Source organism: Botryllus schlosseri, chromosome 7 (genome assembly GCF_051294905.1).
Source record: "Botryllus schlosseri isolate E-star chromosome 7, Bs_hap1, whole genome shotgun sequence".
Lineage (NCBI taxonomy): Eukaryota > Metazoa > Chordata > Ascidiacea > Stolidobranchia > Styelidae > Botryllus > Botryllus schlosseri.
Genome location: NC_137242.1, coordinates 12677558 through 12702148, shown reverse-complemented (window position 1 = coordinate 12702148; position 24591 = coordinate 12677558). Strand labels below are relative to the sequence as shown.

Here is a 24591-nt window from a genome sequence, read left to right as displayed (position 1 = left end):
AGGGATACATGAATAAATGATATCGGTGATATAGCCATGGGTGGTCACTGGTCAGTAACGAAGTAGGCCAACTCACTCTTCAGGAGTTCTCAAGTTGGTTTAAACTACTTGCACTACCTACTCTTGTGGTTACATATTTAAACTACTTCCACTCCTACTTGAACTGTTTTATGTTTAGGATTTCAGAAGGTAGAAATTAGTTTTGGGGTATGCTACCATCACGTCTATGAGTTAAATTGCCCTTACAGCTGGTCGTTACACAGTAAAAAGTTCAAAAATCCTATACACACGTCTACATTTGTATTGACATTAATCATTGTTCGTTGATAACGAATATCGCCTTGATTAGCCTTCGAAATGATATAAATTACAAAGCGAGACGTCGCGAGTTTCATAGCCTTCTTACGCGGGTATCACAATTCAGGTGTTACCTTCAAATGACAAAAGAATATAAACATGACGGTGGTGGAATATAAAGCTGGAAAAGCAAGATGGAGAGTTGATAGTTTGAGACCTTTGGAGGATTTGATCTGCCTCTGATTAGACGTGCCCGAAGTCGGGCGTGTCTGCTAGTAGGAGAAGGGTAGAGAGAGAGCTGCGGTTTCCAATCGGGGGCTTAAGTCTTGTCGGCGGAGCCACGAGCTCACACAGTGTTGCCTTACTTTATTTTGCTGCATCAAGTTGGAAACATCGATTATTATAGACGCAACGTTTTAGGTTTACTATGCTAGACTCAAGCCCCGGCAACAAATGTAGACAAGAAGGCAACAATTGTTTTGTATTCAAAGTAGTATTAAGACACCACGAGGCGACATGTGGTCGTATTCACTTTCGCTTGCACATAGAATAGGGTTGTCATCCATCATCTTTTTTGACTTTCTCGAAAGTGTCCTCGGAGGAGTCCCAAATGTACTTTTTTTAGGATTTCGGTTAAATATAGGGTGAAATTCGTCAGGGATACAGTAAATCAGAATTGAAGTAACGCTCCGGTGGGTATTTCGGGAGCTGAGCCGGAAAGTTGACCTTTTTTTAGTCAACCAACGCTGAATTCAACTGTCAGAAAATTTTGAAAAAGCGTCATTTTTTCAAATTTGCGAAATATGATAACCCTAACTTGGAACCTTTCATAAAATTTCGTGCTTGCACGTACCCAACCTTTTAAGGGTTCGCACTATCCCTGTGCTCAAAAATCAACAATACGGCTAGTTCGCGTGATATAGTTCCGTAAAAGTATGCACGAATCACTGTGATCAAGTTTTAAATGCCACGTTTATTATATCTTAACAAGTCGATACATATTGATAGTACAGATGTACTCGAAGAGTAATGTGTATATTAATGCATTTATGAATTAAAGTATTTCACTGATTCACGCTTCATTTAGTTATGCATGGAATGTAGCCTATATATGCAGTAGTAGGCTACAATGGGCATACTGGTTGTATGTTAGCCCTGGAAATATTTCAGCCTACATCCAGATATCAGATGTGCAATCGCCACCCGGATATCGGACTTCATGAGCCAATGCTGGCCCTTTTGGCTCGTTTCCGAAGTTGACGTGTAGTTTGTTGTTGAGGGTCAACCCGCCTTTCTCGGTATCGACGTCAAGCATCATCAAGAATGATCCGTTTCTTCAAAAGGAGGAAGACTAGCTTGGGTATCGAACAATAGCACGCTGGTATAGTAGTATGATGGAGATAGGGGCAGATAGTAATTTTACAATAACACGATGCCTGTTTGTAATTGCCTCTAGACACCCTGGCACTATACTATGTGCTACCGTGTGACTGTCAGTAGAGTAAGCATTGATTGAAATCATTCCTATTTTGCATTTATGTCTATAAACTTGATGTGGCATTATTATCAGCCGGGTGTCTTTCTTCGGCAATGGGTGATCAGGTTAACCATTTTATGAATCCGTTGGGTACCGTATAGCACACATTTGTTGGAATTACCATAGGCTATTGCCATGGGTTGGCAATGTAATGTATCTATCTATCAAATCTTCGAAAACATATTCCACTACTGTGATGCAGAGACTATTTCAGGCGGTTCTTATGACAGTTTTTGTCATAAAGCGACGCAAACGCTTCGCAAAACTATTTTCTACCGTTCAAACTCCAAATTATAAAAAGTCAGTAGTTTATATTTAACCCTTTCAAAATCTGATTCCGTATACGGAATTGGTCAACTTCATCTGGCCCTATCTTTATTTGTCTACGTCCTATAGGCTTCATTTTTGTTTGTAGGGAAAGCTAGCAATCTTCTGATTTATATGATACCTAATTCGAAGGCATAAGGCATGACAATTTTCGAGCACATCCGTGCTCATGTGAATTAAGCACATTTGACAATTCACGGATTAACTTCTGTAAAAGAACCTTGACAGGTTCTACACTGAGTGGTATCAGAATTTTACAGTGATCCTAGTATTTTTGATCAAAATTCCAATAATTTCAACTCTCCGCCACTAGCTGCATCAATTGTGGTAACAAAAAGGAAATTCAACAGTAACTAAACTTTGTATCGGCCAAAAGATGTAGTGTGAACAGGAAATTAACCTTCCCTCATATCGTAAAAGAATCTTTCCATTGACAACAAGCGTATGCAAATGAATAACTGATACTTCGGCAAAATCTTATGAGCAGGGTCAAATAATTGTACATGGACGGCAAGGCAAAATACGAATTGCATCTGCAATAATGGTCACAGCCTTCCAGGGGCTCGTACCTTGCATTCGAGGTTCAATACGCAAAAGACAATGTGGCGAGATAGCGCAGTCGTATATTCCGCGACTGCAACACCAATGGGTACGGGTTCGAGTCCGACCGAGGTCTACTTGTTGGGGGTTTACCTAGGCCCCTCCTCGCCCCGTAATCCACGTAGCGGTGTCTTACAAAAGCCTAGAGGTGGGTCGTGCTATAAGTCAGCAGCTACGGAAAATAAGATGAATATCGGCCTGGTTTAAATGACAAACACCATAAATACCCCAGAAAACAACGCAAAAGACAATAAACTCACGAAAGTGGGTACAGGGCTTAGTGAAAGGCCAGAGGTATAAAAAGAATACTATACTTAAACTGCATAAATATTATGTTCGAATATAACTGCCAACTCGTAAACTTCCAACAAAGATGGCCTAAGTAGGAAAGGAATTTTAAGATCGCAATAATCGTTCTGGATACCTGGCAGCGAGTTTGCTAGTATATACCATATTAACTATATACATACTGACCAGGCATTTCGGGCAGAGCCCATCCTTCGACTTTTTTGGGTGGCACGGCAATCACTTTGTCTTCGTCCCATTTCCCGCTCTAAACGTGTATAATTCGAAAACAGCGCTTTAATTTTACAATCGACTATAGAGTGCTTGGCTCAAGTCTATTTAGGGTTGTGTTCTAAACAAACATGTTTCAAATCCTTGTTTGAATAATATTTTTCATTTATTTTCAATTTTTCTAAGTCATAACGTCACGCATATTTAATAGTGACGCCGTATTGGATTGATATCCGCAATTGAAAATGCAGGGTAAATATAGCTCCTTTGACCCCTGTCATATGAGGACCATAAATATATTTAATCAGGACTACATCGTCTTGCACCATTTTTACGGTTGGTGGTCATCATCATCAGAACATTTATTCCGTACCAATGATCGATATCTACCTAATATAACTGTGGAACCGAATATTTCGAGGGTCCCAACCATCTCATATCGTGTACGTTGGCTATATCGGGTGGTCATCGTCGTCCGTAGGCACATGCAGCATGTTTTTAGAAAGTATTTGCACAATTATGGCATAATTATGCAATGCAGCTTAAAAATCACAAAGTCTTTTCAAAGACCCTTGGTTACAGCACTGTTTGAAACAGCGTGAACAAAGTGTTTTAAACAACCATTTGTTTTAAATGCACGCTTATATTGCACGTTTCACTATAAATCACAGGACTTATGAAAGGCGTCGATGAAGAGCACCAAGATCGATATTTACCTCTGTCCGGTAAAAGTGGAAAATAGTGCTCGACAGCGCACAGCCGACAAAGCCTTCCGTAGCCGCAGGGTCGTGAAAGAATCTTATTTCCAGGGGAATCATGCCGTCTTCTCCCAAATCAATGTCCTGCATGTTTGAACGAGTTAGAAGAAATTGGATCGGGCTAAGAGAACAAATTCATTGAAAACGTCGCTAACCACGTGTACTTAAGCACTATCACAATTTATCAGCTTGCCTACTGCGTCGATACAAATGGGCAGAGGCATATGGTCAGTACCGAACTATACATACTTTCATGGAGAAATCAAGTAGGTTTGCACACTTGCACCATTTATTCAAGTATTTGCGTTTTTACATTACTTCCAATATATATTCACATTTAAACTTTGGATTTTGTGAAGAAAAAAATATTTTGGGAATATGTTTGCATCATTTTTTCCTGACAAATACATATATTTTTGAAAAATGATAATATACAAACGCTGTACTGGCCTCATGACCCTTACTTGTATCACTTCATGCGTAGTCCAATCGTAGACATGCAGACTGTTCCCATAGTACCCTGCAAATGTGAAAAACGATGGCAAATCTGTCATTCTACTGTTTCCTCCTATTCCAAAGGAAGCTATATCTGGCGTCTGCGATGATTTTCTCGAAAACAATTTGAATGAAATCACGCGGGAAAATTGTTTTACTCAGGTGGTCACTAACGGAGTACTTTATTTGGTTGGAATAGGGTTTGCCTACTTGACCTACTTCGGCGAATGCTGAGACTTTATGACAGTTTTCACTTGTACTTGAACAGATTTTCAGTAAAAACTACATACCTTTATTAATTTGAATTTTGAAAAGTAGAATGTAATTTAAGGAACATATCTGTGGATTCGGAGTCACAGTTTCGTTAAATTTACTCTGGATGGAATCGGAATTTTGTTAACGAGTGGGAATCGCAGTTACAGAAACAGTTGCTGGCTGAAGTCGGGACCAGAATCCGCGAAAATGCTCTGATCAAGTGCTCTTAAATGTTAGTACAAATTGGTGTTGAAGCTACAGAAGTTATCGAGTTTTTTTACGTATATAGATTTTCATATACTTAATTTGCGCTAAATTAGCAGATTTTGTCCTAAATTCGAAGAAATAGGTTGATTCACTGTGTAAAAATAGTAAGTAAAATGTGATGAATGTATAATTTTCTTTCGTCGTAGGCTAACAGGCATCGGTAAGTCGAAGTCGGAGTTCTGTGAAGAGAAAATATTAGGAGGAAGAGAGAGTCAGACTCGGTGTGTTTCAGGTTTCTGGAGTAGGAGTAAGAGTCGGAGTATGTATTTAAAAATGTCTAGAGCCGGAGTGGGAGTCGGAGGTAAAATGGACTCCGCATCCCTGTTAGGGATACGTTTGCATCATGACTTTCATCAGTGAACTCGTCAGAATACGAATATATATACCATTGTGCCTTTCGTAGCGTCGTTATAGTGGTCTTGAGTTACTCGGGAAGTTTACAACCACAGACGAGCGACCCAACGCATTCGAACCTTCGACCAATCCTACTTTTTCGAAACTACTAGACTACTTTTCATGCATTTTCTTTTCTACTTCTACTTTAAGTAGTTTTGACACGTTTTGAAAATTGCTACGTCCTTCAGTAATTGAGTAGAATTTTATGGCGTTACTTCTATTTCCATACTGATTAGCAACGCCGATTACGTTAACCTCCTCTGGTTACATCCAATTAGAAAACAAAGAAACGGAAATTACATATCGCATCATGCACCAAGTATAAATACATCCTAACAGGGGTGGGAAACATGCGCAACACGTTCCGGACGTGATGCGCTCACAGTTCCCAGGTTTACATTCGTTTTCGACCATGGAAATTAACAAGACGAAGTTGCGTTAAAATGTAACTGATGTCCACGCGCAGTCTACGTCGGACATGCAGCAAGAGAAAGAACTTGTTGACAACTTTGATCGACCATAGATGTTTCATTGACTTCAACAGTATTGAAGTGCATTACGTTAATAAATTCATAAAATACTGTTTTTGTTTTCTATGCTTTAAACTTAACATTTCACATTAAGGTGCATAAACACGTGATTTATGCACGGATTCAGGAATCCGGTCCACTAAGTACCCTACTTCAATTTACAATTTCAGACTCGCCTACCGGAGAAGTTGCCCGCCCCTACTACAGATCTGAACTTGAACTGACCGTTTGCGACATCTTCCGGATTGAATTCAGCCAGGAATTTCTTCGGTTGCCCCCACTCCGTGCTTATCATTACATTGTGTCTCGGTTGATACCAGAAGTCATAACCGAACTTGGTGTTATGACCTGGCGCTTCCCAGTTGCCAGTCAGTTCGAAAGTGTTGCCATCCAGCAAAATATACCCACCTGTACATCATAGCGTGTTATATAGGGGAGATGTGGTACCGATGGATCAAAAATTGGAAAATGAACGCTGGCCCCAAAATATTCAGCCGAAAACAGCAGGTCTTTTGCTGGCTCAGCACTTTAATACAAGCTCTACCTATCGCGCACATATATACATGAATATCCGTCTTTTCAAAAAATATTTATGGACGTTCAAAATTTGTTGCTCGAACGTGTCATCGGTCCCCAACCAATAGGTCCAATGGCACACGACCCGGTGACCTATGACACATATACCCTAAATACCTTATATGTGACAACTTTTCTTGCTCAGTATTATAATCTAAGCTACAGTAAGCCAAAGAAGAATGTTTGATCGCAACTGTCAAAAAAAATAGAATAAATATTAACTCAAATGTTGTCATAAAATCACGTTTCGATTTAGACTCGGACTTTGATATATATATATATATCGGCTTTCAATTAAATAAAAGGGCAAAAGAATACAGGAAACAAAGGAACATCAAGATATCAGTTTTGGGCCCTTATCAAGCGCCTCCAGCGTGGGCGGTCGTGGGCGTCTTCGAGCGATAGCCCGCGTTGCGCTAGCTCGGTCTCTATTGTTGAGCGCCATGTGGTTCTATTCCAGCCACCTCTGCGCCATGGCTCTGTCGGAATGTGGTTGTTGATGATGGCGGCGGCTGGTTGATCGTCTTGATGCCGCACTAGATGACCGATTAAGCGTAAGCGTCGTTCAGCAGCCAGCAAACGGCATGGGACTGTTTTTGTGAGTTTGCGCAGAGCATTGGTGGATATGTGCTCCGGATGGTGGATGCCGAGTGCGTAGCGGAGGAGTGCATCGTAGTTGGCGTTGAGTGTATTAGCAAGCTTTTCTGTCAGCGTGAGTGCTTCTATTCCGTAAAGAAGAACCTGCTCGACAGTGGCACGGAAAATGCGGGTCTCCACTCAAGTGCCTTCTTCCACTCAAGTGCCTCACCCCAACTCAAGACTCGGACTTTGAGGGTAGATACATATTGCCCGAAAATCGACAGTGTGACTTCCAAATACGTCGGTATAGCCAGGGTTGTCATACCGTCCTTATTTCTAAGATTTGTCCTTATTTTGAAGGGTCACGTCTTAGAAAACTCAACTGTCCTTATTTCTAAGAAACGTCCTTATTTTCGACTTGCGTCCTTATTTTGTCTCATGTACAACCACTACTGAGCTTCGATCGTTTTACTCTGGTATCTGTGTTAAATTATATTCTAAAACTATGCTTTAGCGTCGAGATTTTATGACATAATCCAGAGTTGGATCAATTGTAATTTGTAATTGTAATTGAATGTAATCAATTACATTTTTCAATGTAATTGTAATGTAATTGTAATTGAAGCATTTTTATTTTGTGTAATTGTAATTGTAATTTGACAAAAATTTTGCTCAATTACAATTTCAATTACATTAAATTGCTATTGAGACCTGACAAGGACAACATAAAATAATTGACTTATAATGCATTCTCTTTAAATGTCGACAAGGAATTTGATGGATCCATTTGCGGAAGCCCTTGACTGCGCCCTTGCGGGCGAAGTTTTTTTTTATTTTTACCGCTATGCTGGCCTCAGCTGCCATTGTATACAATTATTAGATTACTAACCGACGGATGGATTCTCAACACGTGACTCACGATTGAATACGCCGAGAAGCGAACTGCTGAGCTGGCTAAAAGCAGCAGAATTGATAGTCCCATAGCTGGCGATCCAAGCGTCGAAATTTGATATGTATGGTCCTAATCGGAAGCTAGTGTCGCACTGATTCCGCAATAAAAGTATATTTCCAGGCAGTGGTACCATCCCAAAATAGTCGTGAAAGTCTGGGAATCAGCATTGTTCTGAACAATCGCTGGGCGTAATTGGTCATTGTTGTGGTCATGCTGCTGCGGCGCTCTCACTTTTCAAAACAGTTGGCCTTAAACGGCTATTTTGGAGCAGTTACATTGCCCTGACGAGATTTTAATTTGTATTTTCGGAATTAGTGCATCGATAGCGTACGATAAAGACCAGATGCATCAAATTTAGACGCTTGGATCGCCAGCTCTAGTACTACAAGGTTTGCTGCTTTTAGCCGGCTCTGCAGTACGTTTGTCGGTGCATTCATCCGTGACTCACATCTTGCGCATCTATCCGTGTTGTGGCAATCTACAATACGATTTCAGATCACGATGCTGCATCATTAGTTCGTCTGGCTAACAAACCAGATCACTGGATATTATATATAACGTCTTATCTGACAATGCACAGTTTTGTTTTTACTCCTCATCCTAATTCATACGTCCCTCGATAAAAATAATATTATTTCTTTAATTATATACTATATACGCAAATCCAACACGTGCATATATTATAATACTTTTTTCAACGACATACTGCATATAGTTCGAAAACGTTTTTTCTTTCTATTAATTAACGGGTATTTGCGCATCATGAATGAAACATGAATACTTGAATTGTTGTTAATTACGACGCTACGGTTGTCAAGGAGCACGGTTGAATTTATGATTATTCAATTACATGTTCAACAGCAGCAATTGTTATTGTAATTGTAATGTAATTGAAGCATGCAAGGAGTAATTGTAATTGTAATTGTAATTTGATATTTTTAGCATGGAGTAATTCTAATTATAATGTAATTGAAACATGCATGAAAGTAATTGTAATTGTAATTGAACTGAAATAATGTAATTGATCCAACTCTGAAACTGGGAGGAACTCTCGTGACGTACACACCACAAGAATGAACTTATAAGCGGTGAGATAGCTAGGGCAGTGAGTGGTGGTATAGCAATTTAGTCTGTACCAAGCTACGGCAGCGGACGTCATTTTAGCAGTGTCAGGTTCCTGCTCTTTTTGGTCTACGGCAGAATAAGCTCAAGCTGTGGGGAAGGCAGCATTTATTGTGTAGTGATAAAAGGCGCAGTGCAGTCGACACATAGGTTAAAAAGTAGTAAAACTATAAATCATTGATATATTTATCTAAAATATATTGCACTTGCGCATATATTTTTAGCTACTACTAAGGCTAAATCTGATTGGTTGAAATGAGCAGGCGTAAAACGTTTTTTTTGCGACGATTATGAGATTCCAACACCGCAAATAAGTTTTCTTCGGCCAGGACCAAGACTACAACCATTGTTATTGGATTTCTTGCTCCATACGCTCAAAAAATGATTTTGTCCAGACTTGGTGTACGGCCTTTTTCCATCTTGGTTGACGCCTCTAATCACAACGAGGTGAAGAAGTTGGTTTATCACCGTATGGGGGGATAGGCAACACCAACGTATATATATATATATATATTTGAGCATAGGGGCTAACGAAGTGCTGTTTCGGCCCTGAGTGTAGGTAAATGTAGACCTGAGCTGCTGTCGTGACATCTATAAAGAATTTTCTAATAATAAGGTGTTGCTGGAGCAGATTGTTACTGGCGAAAAGTATGGAATGTGATATGGCACGGATCGTATAAATACAAAGTATGTACAAAAACGCTTTTTCGGGCTAATCTAATTTTTCAACTGTCCTTATTTTTGGGTCCATGTCGATGGCAACCCTGGGTATAGCGATAAAACATCATATGCAATTATTACATAAATATTTTCTGTACGTAGGCATGTTCCATTTGTTTTATGATTAGTATGCTTGATTATTTTGCTTGATCTGGCTATTGTATCATCGGTCCCCACCCTACGAATTTTATACATGAATCGAAAAAAATTCCACTCAAGAAAAGTACTGAAAAAATAATAGGTCCCATTATATAGCCTGATACAAGCCCTGCACTTCACAATAAAAATTATTGCTGGTTTGTTCGTGTTGAAGGTTACAAACAAAAATGTATATGTCGATATAAATTTACTTTACACCCCCCAAAACAAAAAGCATCTCTGAGAGACCTCATACCTCGCGCATGTCGGATTTTTTTGTATGTGAGGAAAGATTTTGCCAGCAAGCAACTGTAGACAAGTTCACGGAGTGTAGTCATGGAATCATCATAGAGAATTTTCAAAGTATTTCCGGTCCCAGTGATCCATCGGTACCACATCTTCCCTACGTTGATTTCGAGATAAAAGGCGATATACGAGTCTGAAATATTCGATCGCGCAGCGTGCCACAGCAATAAACACCTTTTTGGTTTCCGTTCGGATCTCCCATGCAACTAATCATAATTTTCCCTCCAGGTATTCAGTGTGTTGTGTGCGGGATGGCCAGTCCAGTCTTTTCAAAGACTTCCTCGGGCTCAACAATCTGTATAATATTGTACGTGATTTATTCACTGTCACCCTGCTTTTTTGCTCAAGGAATGCGGGTCGGTATACAGATATAGTCTATACGTTAAACAATAGGCTTACTGGATTGAGAATCGCTATAGATGCGATGCATTTTCCAAGATCTTTCTTTTCTAAGTTACAACTTACACTGAGGGGAATATTTCGGGTTTCGAACCCCGTACTACCATAACATTATTACCAACAATCTATATACCGACCCTATATAGCCCTACAGTTGAAGTGTAAACTTATAGATAACTCAGTTCGAGGTGGACATTGTGATATAGACTTCCTTCCCTCTTGTAGCGAGGTCAGCGTGAAGAGAAGGGTAGTGAAAGTGAAAACATCGATGAAAATGATCAAAGCAATTGTGACTCCCAATAAACCATCCAAACAGGCATGAACCGTATACTGCCGCTGGTATCACAAATGTAACGCGCTTGTTACCTTGAAAAATATTGGCGCTTTGGGATCAGTGGCAACGTCGACAGCATGAATACGACTTGAAACCAGACCGGGTAGAATCGTGAGATTTCGATTCTTAGATGGGTCGCCAAAGCAGCTGCTGCACGCGTTCCAGCCGGAATGATGAATTTCGTCATCCTTATTAGGCATTTCCAATCGATGAATTACCTATTTATGCATCGAAACAACGTCTACACACATCAGCGATCCGACTGAGATAGTAAGCTACGATAATTCGAAACGGAGATAGGAAGTAGGCCCGTATCGTTGGATGGGATCTGAGCAGTGGTGGCTTTTGGGGTAGGCGAGGTAGGCGGTCGCCTAGGGCCCCCCCTGGTTGATTTACGCGCTTTCGAGGGCCCCCCCTCCTCGGTTTACGCGCTTTTTCCAACTATTTCTCCGGTTTACGCGCTTTTTTCAAGAATTACCATTTTCTGAATAACCGCGGAATCCTTGTATCAATAAAGAATATGGTATTGTACAGTAAAGACAGGTCAATCATCAAATCTCATTTTTTAGTAATCATTTTACGAATAACCACAAAAATCCATGCGCCAATTTAGAATATGGTACCGTAAGCAGTAGTCGATCATTAAATTTCTGCGCTAGTTGCAAGAGCTCACTTTGATTTGATGATCTCTATCTATTTTGCCATTAGCTAAAGGGCCCCCCCTCGCACATTTACGCAAATGTTATCATTTTGCAAATAACTGTGAAAATATATGTACCCATGTAGAATGTAATACCGCACACAGAAGTCGATCATTAAATTACTGCACCTGCTAAAAGCTTACTTTGATTTTATGAGGGGGGGCCCCTTCTTCATTTACGCGATTTTTGGTTATCATTTTACGAATAACCGTGAAAATACATGTACCCATGTAGCAAACAGTAGTCGATCATTGAATTTCTGCATCCGCTTAAAGAGCTTACTTCGATTTTATTAGCCCCCCCTCCTACATTTATGCGAATTTTAGTTATCATTTTGCGAATAACCGTGAAAATGTATGTACCGATGTAGAATATGGTACCGTAAACCGTCGATCATTAAATTTCTGCATCTGCTAAAAGAGCTTACTTTGATTTTATGAGCCCCCCCCCCCCCTTACATTTATGCGAATTTCAGTTGTCATTTTACGAGTAACCGTGAAAATATATGTACCCATGTAGAATATGGTACCATAAACAGTAGTCGATCATTAAATTTCTGCACCCGCTAATAGAGCTTACTTTGATTTTATGAACCCCCCTCCATTTATGCCAATTTTAGTTTATCATTTTGCGAATAACCGTGAAAATACATGTAGGCCTACCCATGTAGAATATTGTCTTGTAAACGGTGTTCGATAATTGAATTTCTGTGCTTGTTAAAAGAGCCTACTTCGATTTTATGTTAATGAGGTCATATTGTAACATGGAATGAATTATTATTGAGTATATATTTCCTAGTGGTAGCAGTGTATATTTCAGTGCATCAAAATTTTCCAGTATAAGTTTGTGAGATTCTACTTGCTAGCTCTTGAGTCTTGATGCCAGCTTTCATATGATACCGTATGTTAATTGATAATGAACCGTGTTCACACTAAGCCTGAATATCCAAAATATCAAAGGAAATAGTCATTTGAAAGCCAATGAAAGCATAGGCTATTATAGCCTATATATTGTTGTTTACTGAGCCATTCTCTTGACTCAACATATAAGTTGTGAATTGGGCCTTTTCTGAATGGAAATCCATTCTCAGGGTTGTCATGATGGTAAATTTGTTCATTTCTTGTCTGCGGATTAGCAGCGTATTTTCAAAGCTTTACCATGCTCAATGTGCACCCGGTACAGTCGGTCAGAAAGTGTTTATGGTGCTGTCAGAAAGTGTTTTTTTATCACAGGTGGATGTCTTTAAATGGGTGGTGTACTATAGATAGATATGCAATACATCTTACATGCAGGAATGTTTCTAGCGGCCTGATGCCTGATATTTTATGCCTCAAAAATCTATGTCGCTACTTGAAAGGTTTGAATGGCTATCATTGAGAAAGGTGTACGAAAGGCTACATATATTCAATTTGTTGTGAGGTTGATAATTTAATGTGATGGCACAGAAAAAGACCAAAATGTGACCAAACAATTAGCAATGGAATCAATTTCAGCAGGCCAGAGGAAAGAATTAAATGATCACAAGGCAAGTTTTTGCAACTTTTTTTACAGCTTCTGGCAGCTTCCTAAATACTCGGAAGTTATAGCCTATAGTATGGTGTTTTAAGCTGTTTGGAGGAATCTTACATTGCGACTTTTCTTCATTTTTTCAAGCAACTTTTTGCAGCTTTTTCGATTTTTCATGCAACTCACTTTTTACTGGAAATATTTGGTACTTTATGTAAATAGATCGCTTGATTATCATCACTGTCGTTTAAATTTGAGGTCATTTCTCAGTTGACATACATTCAGGCTAGACCGCCGTAAATTATATTAGCCTACTACTGGGTCAATTTTTTCAGGCTATTGATTTTGTTGAAGGCGCCAACACTGAGTTTTGCGACAGTGCCTTGGATACGCATCGATTCGAGTATCTCATACCTTAATAATGTCAAGAAACTTATCCATAAATGTACTTTTTTAGTGTAACTTTAGTGAAAAATAAATGAAAAATAAATGCAACTTTTTACTTCAACTTTTATGAAAAATATGTGCAACTTTCCATGGATTTGACTGCAACCAAAATTTGCCCTAAGATCAGGTGTTGCATAAGACAATTTTGACCATTACACTCTTGAAATGGGCTACCAGTTCAATATAAATGTGACTCGGTAAACAGCATATTTAGTAAGGCGCACTCGTCAGTTGACAACCGTACCTTTCATTAGCTACGATGAGTTTGGTATCACTCAGTTATATGTTATGTTGTAATTGGTAGCATCAGTATCTCCTAATTACTGCAGTCAAGTATCTGTTACAATGCCGCGAGTACATGCTAAATGTAAGTCAGGATCTCAGAAAAGGAAGTGGTTCAGATTTGGAAAGAAAGTGACAATGCAAATTTTGAACTGCGACACAAATATTTAACCATCTATTTCAGCTCAGGAATGTTCTGCACAAATTGAGGATGATGCTGTTTTTCCACCAACTATATTGCCTTGTAGACTTGAATGATGTAACAGTGCTTTCAAATACGTATATTGTATTTGATTGTAGTGGTCTTTTGTCTAGGCTAGTTGTGGCGTTTTAGGTTTAATCCAACCAGGCAAGTTCTTACAGACAAAAATTTTTTTTCTATAACTTACAATTTTTTCATTAGTGCGTGTTTTTTCATTAGTGCGTGTTGTTTCGTGTGTGTAACTGTTTATTTACAAATAGCGCTGCTACTATAGTACCGTATGTCCGTATACTTCAAGGTTTGGTGTTGTTGTCATTGTTACAATGCGAATATCATGGTTTGTGATTTTGATTGTTGCGTCATACTTTGCCGTTTTGATTTTGCTTTTAAATCTATTTAAATCCCTTGGGTGTGCTGTTAACTCTTGAAGAGAGGCACCCAAAAATTATCCGAGTTCAATAAATATTATATTACAATGGATGTTGTATTGAAAGCTATATTCTTACTGATCATGGAACTAGTTCTTCACAGGTGATACCAGTACTGATGTGTTCCTGTGGTATTACTGGTGTTGTACCACATTGCCGCACATTTTGCTTTTATGCCTTATCATGCAACAAAATCTTCTTTGTAGCAAAAAGATAGGCCCAATCCAGCACCTGGCTGAAACCTTGACGTGGTGTGCTGGCTTATTACTAATGTCAGCCGACAGCTTTCTGGATTTATGTGGTATATTTGGCGTGCAGTTGCCTTGTTATACTATTATGTCATGCTACATCCCATAATTCTTCTACATAGGTGGGTCTGGGCACGCGCTGTAGTTCACTTGAGTCACTTGTTTTCGAATATACCAAGTCGTTTATTGTACTGTGGCATGACATTATAATTATTTGATATGCTGAAAGTTTCAACATGATGTACAGACAAAGCACTACCGGAATAGTGTGTAGAACAATACAAGTATCGTTAAGCGCTAGTGAGGGGGGTCTGGGGGGCGTAGCCCCCCAGAAGTTGCGATAATATAGATGAGGGCCCCCCCGGAAGTTTCGCCTAGGGCCCCCCCAATCGTAAGGCCACCACTGGATCTGAGCAAGATTTTCCAGGCTATTCGCTACGTGCTCGTCCATGTTCCGATATGACGTCGCAATTTTCGACACCACGAACTCGTGACTTAATTCGATAACCCTTTTAGGGAAGCATGAAAAGCTCTCTGAATTATCACAATGTAATATCTTCAGCAAAGTTACCTGGCAGAATGTCGATGAGTCTTCGTCAATATCCACAGTTGCCAGATAGTCGTGCGCATCGGTTGGAGTATTGCTAAATCAGAGATGGATGTGATGAAAACATGTTATATTTAACGTAATATGAAATCGACTGCAGCATGTGTATCAATTTCGAAGTTGCAGTATGGCCAGTGGCCACTCTATCGAATCCGTGTTTCTGCCGCGACTCGCATAGCTGGAATTTCCAAGATCAAGGTGCAATGTCTCGCAATCAAGCAAAGGTCAAATAAACAGAGTCGCATTTGACCGGCCTATGGATCATTTATAATTGTAAAGTTAGCATTAAATTCTAAATTGTGCGGCTCGCGATATCATAAACCTACCGGTATATGCACGGGATGTAAAGTAACTTTTCTTTGGGTGCTTTCATGGCATCTTTCGGCGTCGCGTAGCCAGGACCAGTTTTGCAGCAACCCTTAGCTTCCGTTGTCGTCGCTATAACAATAATATCATGATTTGAGAGCTCTTGCTTTGTATAGGTTGCTGCATCGGAAAATAAACTTGCTTCTTTGGCCGGGGCTGTTATATTTATCTAACATCTTGCGCGTTCGGTAATTTTCCGAAACCAACACCAATCGCATGCATAATCGCATCGAAATACGCATGTAGGTGGTAGTGCGGAGCATGGACTGCAGCCGGATTGGATATCCGGCCAGATTTTTTTTTAATTTTGGCCGGAGCCGGATCAGTAATTTTTGATCCGATTAGAATCTTTGTTGATAAGGATGACTTTTGTTACTAAATACCTACCAACCAACCAACCAACCAACCAACCAACCAACCACAGGCAAGTAACCGCCAAGCCAATGCGAAAATAAACGAGCCATATTTCTAAAATCACGGAACCTGCCCCGTACCGCGCAGGAGCATGGACCGTAGACGAATTGGATATCCGGCCGGACGTTTTCATTTTTAGCAAGAGCCGGATCGGAGCCGGACCAGAGAATTGAAAAACGGGATCGGATTCAGACCACAGAATTTGTCGATCCGCTCCGGACTAGGAGGTAGGCAGCCAATGATGCATGCACATTGCACATTAGGGCTGTTCAAAATAACTTTTTTTTTAGATTCCAGCCATTCACTGATTAAATTGTCAGGTTACCCTAAAAAACGCTACACACCAAAATTGGTTCGATTCTAACGAGTATAGGACTCCGTGGATCCAATTAAAATTTTTAATTTAATATGGAAAATTAAAAAAAAAATTCAAATTTTTCCGCCAACGCCATGAAAATGTTAAGCTGTCTTCAAAGACATTGCAAAACAAATTTGAATCAATTCCGACCAGTAGAAGCGGAGTTATGTAAGTTTTTCGTTGATAAATCGCGGATTATCACCGATCAAGGATAATCCGAGGATTATTATCGAAAAACTCACATAACTCCGCTTCTACAGGTCGTAATTGACTCAAATTTGTTTTGCAACGTCCTTGACGACAGCTCAACACTTTCATGGGGTTGGCAGAAAAATTTGGAAAATTTTATTTTTTAATTTTCCATAATAAATTAAAAATTTTAATTGGGTCTGCGGAGGCCTTTACTGGTTGGAATCGAGTGAAATTTGGTAAGCAAGGTTTTCTACTGCAACCTGACAATTTAAGAGGTGACCGGCTTGAATCGGGGAAAAAAGTTATTTTGGAAAAGCCCTAATGCACATTCAACCAACCAATGAAATTGATATCGTTGTCTGATGTAAAAAAATCTAACAGGCGTACGGGGTCAAACTTGACTTCAGATATTTACGGTAACATAAAAACGTAATCCGTGCGATTGGGGTGTTGGCTACTGCTATAGAACTTGTTAATGGGGTAACATCGGTAGGAAGTATAGAAACACGTTTCACACTCCCGCTCAATATCAACGTCCCAATACGCACACGCCGAGTAGGCTACATTGTCCGGTATGGCCTAGCTATACCGTTAAGGCGTAAGCTTATATTCCCTTGCAAGTCCTCGTCGAAATTGTTGGTAAAGTGAGAGAGATGGATAGAGAGAGGGAGAAGGAGAGGGAGAGGGAGAGAGAGAGCCTATATTTTGATCCAACCAAAATATATAACAACAGACAGCAGTGATGGTGGTACAGAAAATATGCATGCACAGTGCACACTGCACAGTATTCGGTAATTGGCAGACAGACTCTTTGAACGACTGGCGTGCATTTAATTAGGGATGGTGTGAACCTCTGAAAGGTTCGGGTTCGTGTGAACGCGAACCTTTTTGAAAGGTTCTGTGTGAACACGAACGTGAACCTCGTGACGTCATATTGCTAATTCCAACCCTATCTTTCAATGAAGTGATAGCCTAATGTACACGATACCTAGCGAAGACTCGGGCCACATAATGTCACATTGCTGAAGTACATATTGGCGTTTTAAACGTCGCTAAATGTATCAGCCACGGTTATCAAAGGATATAATAATCTCATAAAATCAACACATTCCGTCGCTTTGCCAACAATTTCGACGAGGACTTACCAGGGAATATAACCTTACGCCCTAACGGTCTTGGCCAGACCGGACAATGTGTTCGGAGTCTGAGTATTGCAACATTGATATTGAGCAGAGCGTAAAGCGGGTTTCTATACTCGCTACCGATACCATAAACAACAAGTTATATAGCAGTAGCCAGCACCTTAATCGCACGGATTTGGTTTTAATGATACAGTAAAGATATGAAGTCAAGATTGATCCCGTACGCCCGCTCGATTTTTTTACATCAGAAAACGATGTCAATGTGATTGATTGGTTGAATAAGCATCATTCGCTGACTACGTATATCGCTCGTGATGTTGTGTGATTGCGAGTCAAGCGCACAGCAGAGAGTCACTAAATATGCACAAACGGAAAGCTGGATATTTCGAGATATTTTTTGTAACAGGTAAAACTTTAAGGTTGTCAAGGTGCATGCTCGTTTAGCGTTGATTTTTTTTATGCTGCCAGCGCCATTCCATAGAGTGACCCGCAGTTGAAATGCAATTAATTTGAACCAAAGATATTATAATGAAGTGCAAATTACACTTTATTGGAAAGGTTCACAGTGCAGAACCTACCAAGGTTCTGTTGTGAACGCGAACCTCTAGATTTCCGAGGTTCACACACATAACGCGAACGTGAACTTCACGTTCACACCATCCCTAGCATTTATCACATTTGCAGCTACCGAGCATTCAAACGGCAACACGTATATAGTTAAAACGGCACAAATCTGCCATTCTTTGGCTGTTTTGTGCAAATCTATTTATAGCAAAGCAGCTCACGTTTGAGTGATGAGGTTTTCGGACAAGGTATTCATATTACCGGAAACTCGCGAGATTGTTTACCAGACTGGCGTATTACATTCGCTTGCTTCTACCTTTGATTACAAGAATATCAATACTGCACTTGGTCGTGTTCTTTTCTAATGCCTATTGCCTAGTCACGATATTTATGATAACTTAATTCGAACGCCGGATAATTTTCACAGCTTCTGCTATTTCGTCGATTTAGTGTTGTCATTATCACAATATATCCAGCCGACTTTTCAAGTCGACGAGATAGTCTAATGGTGGAGCATCCAATGGTGGTGCATCCAATGGTGGAGCATCCGGTCCAAATACTTAATCAGTAAACTTCGTATCGTCCATTCATGGCGCTCAGCTCAGGGTGCAAGCCTTACAAGGCTATTTCTGCATATTCGTTGTCCAGCAGTTCCAAGCATGCACATTGCACAGTCGTTTGTATGGGTATCATGAGTCGATGTAGGCTATATGCCGCAAAAACATCAAGGACAAAAATATTTATGGGCCTATTTCTATATCGAGTTTGCATACAAAGTATAGAATAGAATAGATATTCAAAAGTGTAGGTCCTATTATTTCCAGCTTGCAGGATGCCCCCAGGCATCAATGCTGCAATATACCTATACCAAGATCACAAATAATGCGATGCATTTTACAATGTCTGCATTTAACAATTAAAAGCGTAGTGTAAACTCACCCATTGTACTTCGACGGTGCAGCAACTCTCAAAACCTACGCTGAGCTGAGCAACGATTAACCGACTGAACAAAAACAGAAGAAATCGTACCCATTAATTAAGTGTGATCGCAGACCATTGGATCACATGCAATTATGATAAGTTCTTGCCAATCTCTCGCACTTCCTTTATGTCATACGTCAGTCACGGAAGTCAGCGAATCTTTGGCATTGCGAAATACCTTCGATTGCTTAAATATTGCACGGTCGATTGCCTCGAGCAAAATCATGAACTCTATGTATACATCGGCAAGGAATGAGCGCGGAATGTTTGGATTGACAAATTCAAGGTCTCGCTTGATTTCACGACACTCGTAGAAAATATTAAGCCGCTGAACTGGATTGAGCGACAGATCCTGCAGCGCCTAGAGAATACCTTCCAACAGACTAGTTTCGAACCAGCTCTTAGGTCAGACTATAATTTGTATTCTATTGAAATTCCTGATTATTATTCAGGTTTTCATGACAGAAGATCAATCAACACATATACATTGTCCATGCCCATGCTCCAGTCTTGAGATGACTCGTGTCAACTTTTTCGTATGACTTGACTTGGCTCGAGTCACTTTCCAAAATGACTTGACTTGACTTGACTTGACCCGGCGCTTCGGAAATGTGGATTGACTCGTGACTCGGAGAAAAATTTACCCGTCAATTCCAAGTCATCAAGTAAACAGTGTCGATTAAGCAGAGGTGGTCAGAAACGAAGTACCTTTACTTTTTGGATTTACTCAAGTAGTTTCCTCTGCTTCTGGTACTTACTCAAGTAGATCTGATTTTCTCTACTTCTACTTCTACTTCGTAATATTTTGTGATCTACTTCCTTTCTTTTTCAGTTTGTTAAGTAGAAGTAGTTTATTCCCTTAATACGAGGAATTTCGGGGCTGTTTTCACGGACTATCAACATTCAATATTCATAAAAGTCAAGTAAAGCCCAGAAATTTTGTCGCGTGTTTGAACGTATAGTCTCTTTCTATAGACAGAATGGATAGAGCTGATATCCGATCATCATTCATGGTAAAACGTTAATAAGACTTTAATCAGTTTGAGCTTTGAGAAGCTCCTCTCACAGCTCGCAATTGAAACACCAATGATCAGATAAAGTATCAGGCACGAGCATAAATATGGCGTCGAATCAAGTAGCTTTGCATTAAATAACCATGACTGAAAAACATCAAATGCTGTTGCACTACCATCAAACAAACGTGGTTTCACTGCTATTAAATCTGTCAATTTCCGCAACTAACTCCAAAAAGTCCACCTCGTCGTCATAAGTGCTTTCAATAGCGCTGGTGAATAAAAGCAGCATAATTGGTCTTGGTCATCCAACAGTTGGCCAGGCCCTCCGAGTGCTCAATTTTAACAATACTGATCTTAATCGAAAGCTATTGTTGACCTGATTCCGGAAATACAATGTAAATGCTGGTCTGAAAATCGGCATTGTGCCGAATAATTGCTCGATATAATTTCCATTATCATTGTCAAATGGTCGTTGTGTTGCGACGTTCCAATTGTTAGGAACAATCGGCCTTGACGGCCATTTCGGAGTGGTTCCATTGCCATGTTAACATATTAATTTCGGAATCAGCGCGACACTAGCTTTCGATTGAGACCAGTTTGATTAAATTTTAGCTCACGGGACGCCAGCAATAGGACTACCAATTACGCTGCTTTTAGTTGGCTGTGTACACTATGCAGCCTCATTTTGCCGCCCCCTTGGAGCCTGCCGCCCCTGGCGCAGAGCCAGAACCGCCAAGTGGCTGCTATGCCACTGCCTACAATAGGACCAATGAACAGCACTGAAACAAAATTTGCGTCCATTAATTAAAGCATATAGCACGTCGACTAAAATCCTGCTTGATTGCTAATAGAATGAGTGCTTGTAGAAATTCTTGAACCAATGCCAGGTTGTACATGTGTACACTGTACAGTGTGTACAGTATCATGTTGACAAAATTCATTATAGTAGCCTACCATACGTACCACTGCCGACCTGACCTAACAACGACCACGCAACAGAAATTTATTATCGATAACACACAGGATCAAGAATAGCTCGAAATTTGATCAACATGCATTTCGACAACTTTGTTGGATTTTAACCAATCAAGTTCACCTTTCAATTGCAACACTATACGCCTGTTACTCGCTGACATGTTACTACCTTTTAAGAAAGTGTACTAGTTTTCAGTTTGCATGCACCGTCTGCCGAAATTACAGTAGCATGGATGGGCAATTTGATTTAGCACGGACTGACCATCTCTGAGTATATGAGGCTACAAGAACACATTTGAGACATGCATTCGCGTGTGATGATAAATGTATAATAGCAGCAGCCTGGTCAATGATATCGTGAGTTGAGAGAAAGCATTACGCATAAATCAGAAACATGAAATTGAATTCCATAATAAAACGTGATCACATTAGCGTTACTATAATTCAATGATAGACAGTTTTGTGTATTTTTCGTGTGTTGTCATATCGATACCAGCTCAGAGGCAATAACAGATATCAGGTGCGCGTTGATTTGATCGGATACGCATGAAAATTTATTGCATCACGAAAACCGGAATGGTTATATGAAGTTTTTTAGCACGGAAGAATGTATACTCAAACTCATGCGCGTATGCAAGTGGAGATATGTTCTCTATAAACTAAGGCCACAGATCTATTCATTGTGACGTCCTGAATTTCTAAAGACGAGTTCCGGGTCACAAAAAACTATAAAGAAATTCATAGGTTGGTGGATTGTATGTTCAACAATAATATATTGATATGAATATGATGTAACGTAGGGCCTTTGTGTGGCCGTGCTCCAGCTTGCACGGCGAGTTGAAAATTATACTATCGAACATCACACTGGTTTGAGAGGACATGGAATTAAAACTCGTCGGTGTATAGCTTTCAGGGGTCGGCAACCTGTAACTCGCCAGCATCGTGCAGCTCATTCGCTCCACTGCTGCGGCTCTGTGTGGTTTTAATAAATTTATATTGAATGAATATTAATTCTTACGAAATAAAATTTATCTTTAAAAATTTTCCTTTTCTTAGAAAAAGTTCTCGTTTCGTTTTCACGCTGTTGAGAGGCAGACTATCCAGCACAGTACTAGGCGCAACTACTGTACGACATTGTATTTTCAAATTGAATATAACGTATAATGAGAGATCAGCAAGTTTACGGGCGTTTGCTCGCAAGCCTTGTCCACAACAAGCCTAGAACACAACAACATTTCAAACACGTATCAGCCTAATCGTCAGACTTGTACAAACTACGTGGTTTTCATGAAGCGTAACTAAAACTAGAACTAGAACTACGCAATATTTATAACTCGCAACTATAGAACTAGAACTACCCAGTTTTTAAAATCCGCATCCAGAACTACAACTACAACTACTCAATTTTCAAAATCAGCAACTAGAACTACGACTAGAACTACTCAACAAACCGTTAGTTAGTTAATTTGTATAAGTCTACCTGAGTAGCTTTACTTGTATTCCCAAAGATTACAACACATACGGTATGCACGCATGTGTTAGACTTTTGTTGTGTGACTCCCTGAAAATTACGGGTTACCCGAATGCTTCTAGATTAGCGTAGGGCAGACCTGGGCATTTTACGGCTCGCGGGCCAAATATACGGACTACTATACTGAGAAGTTTGTAGAAAATTTTGCAGATAAATAATATATGTACCAATATACCCTACTTCATGTTTATTTGCGAAATTTATTTGGATTCACCTTCGAGCTTTTTTCCGTTTTGACAATTTTTGTTTCACTTTCTGCAAGAAACAGGATTATAATAATACACATCGAATCATTAAAATTGTCATGAAAAATCATCTTGCGTGACACTTTTGTCGCGCGTGCCAGGGGTAGCCGATATTCATAACAAAGTCGATATATAACATGGGTTAATTTAAATCGGGATTCTGACATAACCACGCAGTCATTCGGCTGAGGCTGCGAAAAGACGAATTCGGAAAACCTGCCAGTGAAATTAACAAAACAACAGGACGATTTTACCGAGCTACGCACCGCTCGGGATAGTGACCCAGCTGTAACATCCCATACAACTTAGTGTCTTAATATAAGGACGTGTCTATGCGTTGTTGTGATTAAAAAGAGTTAACAATATTTCTTGTTTACCATTGTTTTGAATGATTACGTGGGATAAATATTATACATTATACTTTGACTCTAAATTCCTAATTGTCTCTAATAGTAACACATCCATCCACCCAGAAGCTTGCGTTAACCACGTAATTCATTGCTTTCAATTTACAAATTATTACACCACCGAATATAGTGCAAACTATTTACTTAGCTCGCCAACGTATTTCCTGCCTGTCATTCTCAGAAAACAGTTGCCCATCTGTGACGTAGTGACTTCAAAATCATCAAAGGTTAGGAGCCGTACGGAACTGGATTTCATTCACCTATGGTCACCACGGTGATGGCTCTGAGCGAGCAATGGCTGCACAAACACCATTCAACAGAACACCGGGATCTCAATTCGCCCCAACCACGACACGTGTTTTCTACTTGTTCGGCAACTATTTTTTTTCAAATAGGCAACTAGAACTAGAACTACTGAATATTCAAAAATCTGCAACTAGAACTACTCAATTTTAAAAATCCTCCACTAGAACTAGAAGTAGTCAATTTTCAAAATCCGCAACTAGAACTAGAACTACAACTATACTCAATTTTCAAAATCAGCAACTAGAACTAGAACTACAACTACTCAAAAAACCGTTAATTAGTTGTCATCAACGAACTAAATGTTTAGTTTGTACAAGTCTGTCTGCTAATCGTGATGTGTCCGTGCGGTTTCGCTGTTACACGGTGCACAGTTCAAATAAATTTTGTTAGAGTGAATATAGGGCAGATTATAGACAGTATCTATCAATAGTAACTGCTCAAATTTCGTTATGAATGTCAAAATCGTGTCTATGATTTTCCGATGATACGCAGATACGAACCCAACAAACTGCTGCACCAGCGCTTCGATACTGTCAGCTCCCACATGATACCGCATATGCCCGATTAGC

General features: G+C 39.8%; 1 long non-coding RNA gene and 1 pseudogene across 2 annotated transcripts in view; one reads left to right on the top strand and one right to left on the bottom strand.

Annotated features, from left to right (window-relative positions):
- Nucleotides 1-1250: 1250 nt before the first annotated feature.
- On the bottom strand, nucleotides 1251-21844 carry LOC145442572 (methanethiol oxidase-like; annotated as a pseudogene). The gene is made up of 10 exons (XR_013916089.1): nucleotides 19501-21844; nucleotides 15852-15963; nucleotides 15490-15562; nucleotides 11137-11322; nucleotides 10546-10666; nucleotides 6204-6386; nucleotides 4500-4555; nucleotides 3994-4119; nucleotides 3236-3314; nucleotides 1251-1631 (listed from the first exon to the last, which is right to left on the bottom strand). The product of XR_013916089.1 is annotated as a methanethiol oxidase-like (transcript).
- Nucleotides 5068-24591, top strand: part of LOC145442581 (uncharacterized) — a 37939-nt gene continuing 18415 nt past the window's right edge. Inside the window, exon 1 of the long non-coding RNA XR_013916093.1 lies at nucleotides 5068-5134. This is a non-coding gene — a long non-coding RNA (uncharacterized LOC145442581). The remainder of the gene's footprint in view (nucleotides 5135-24591) is intronic.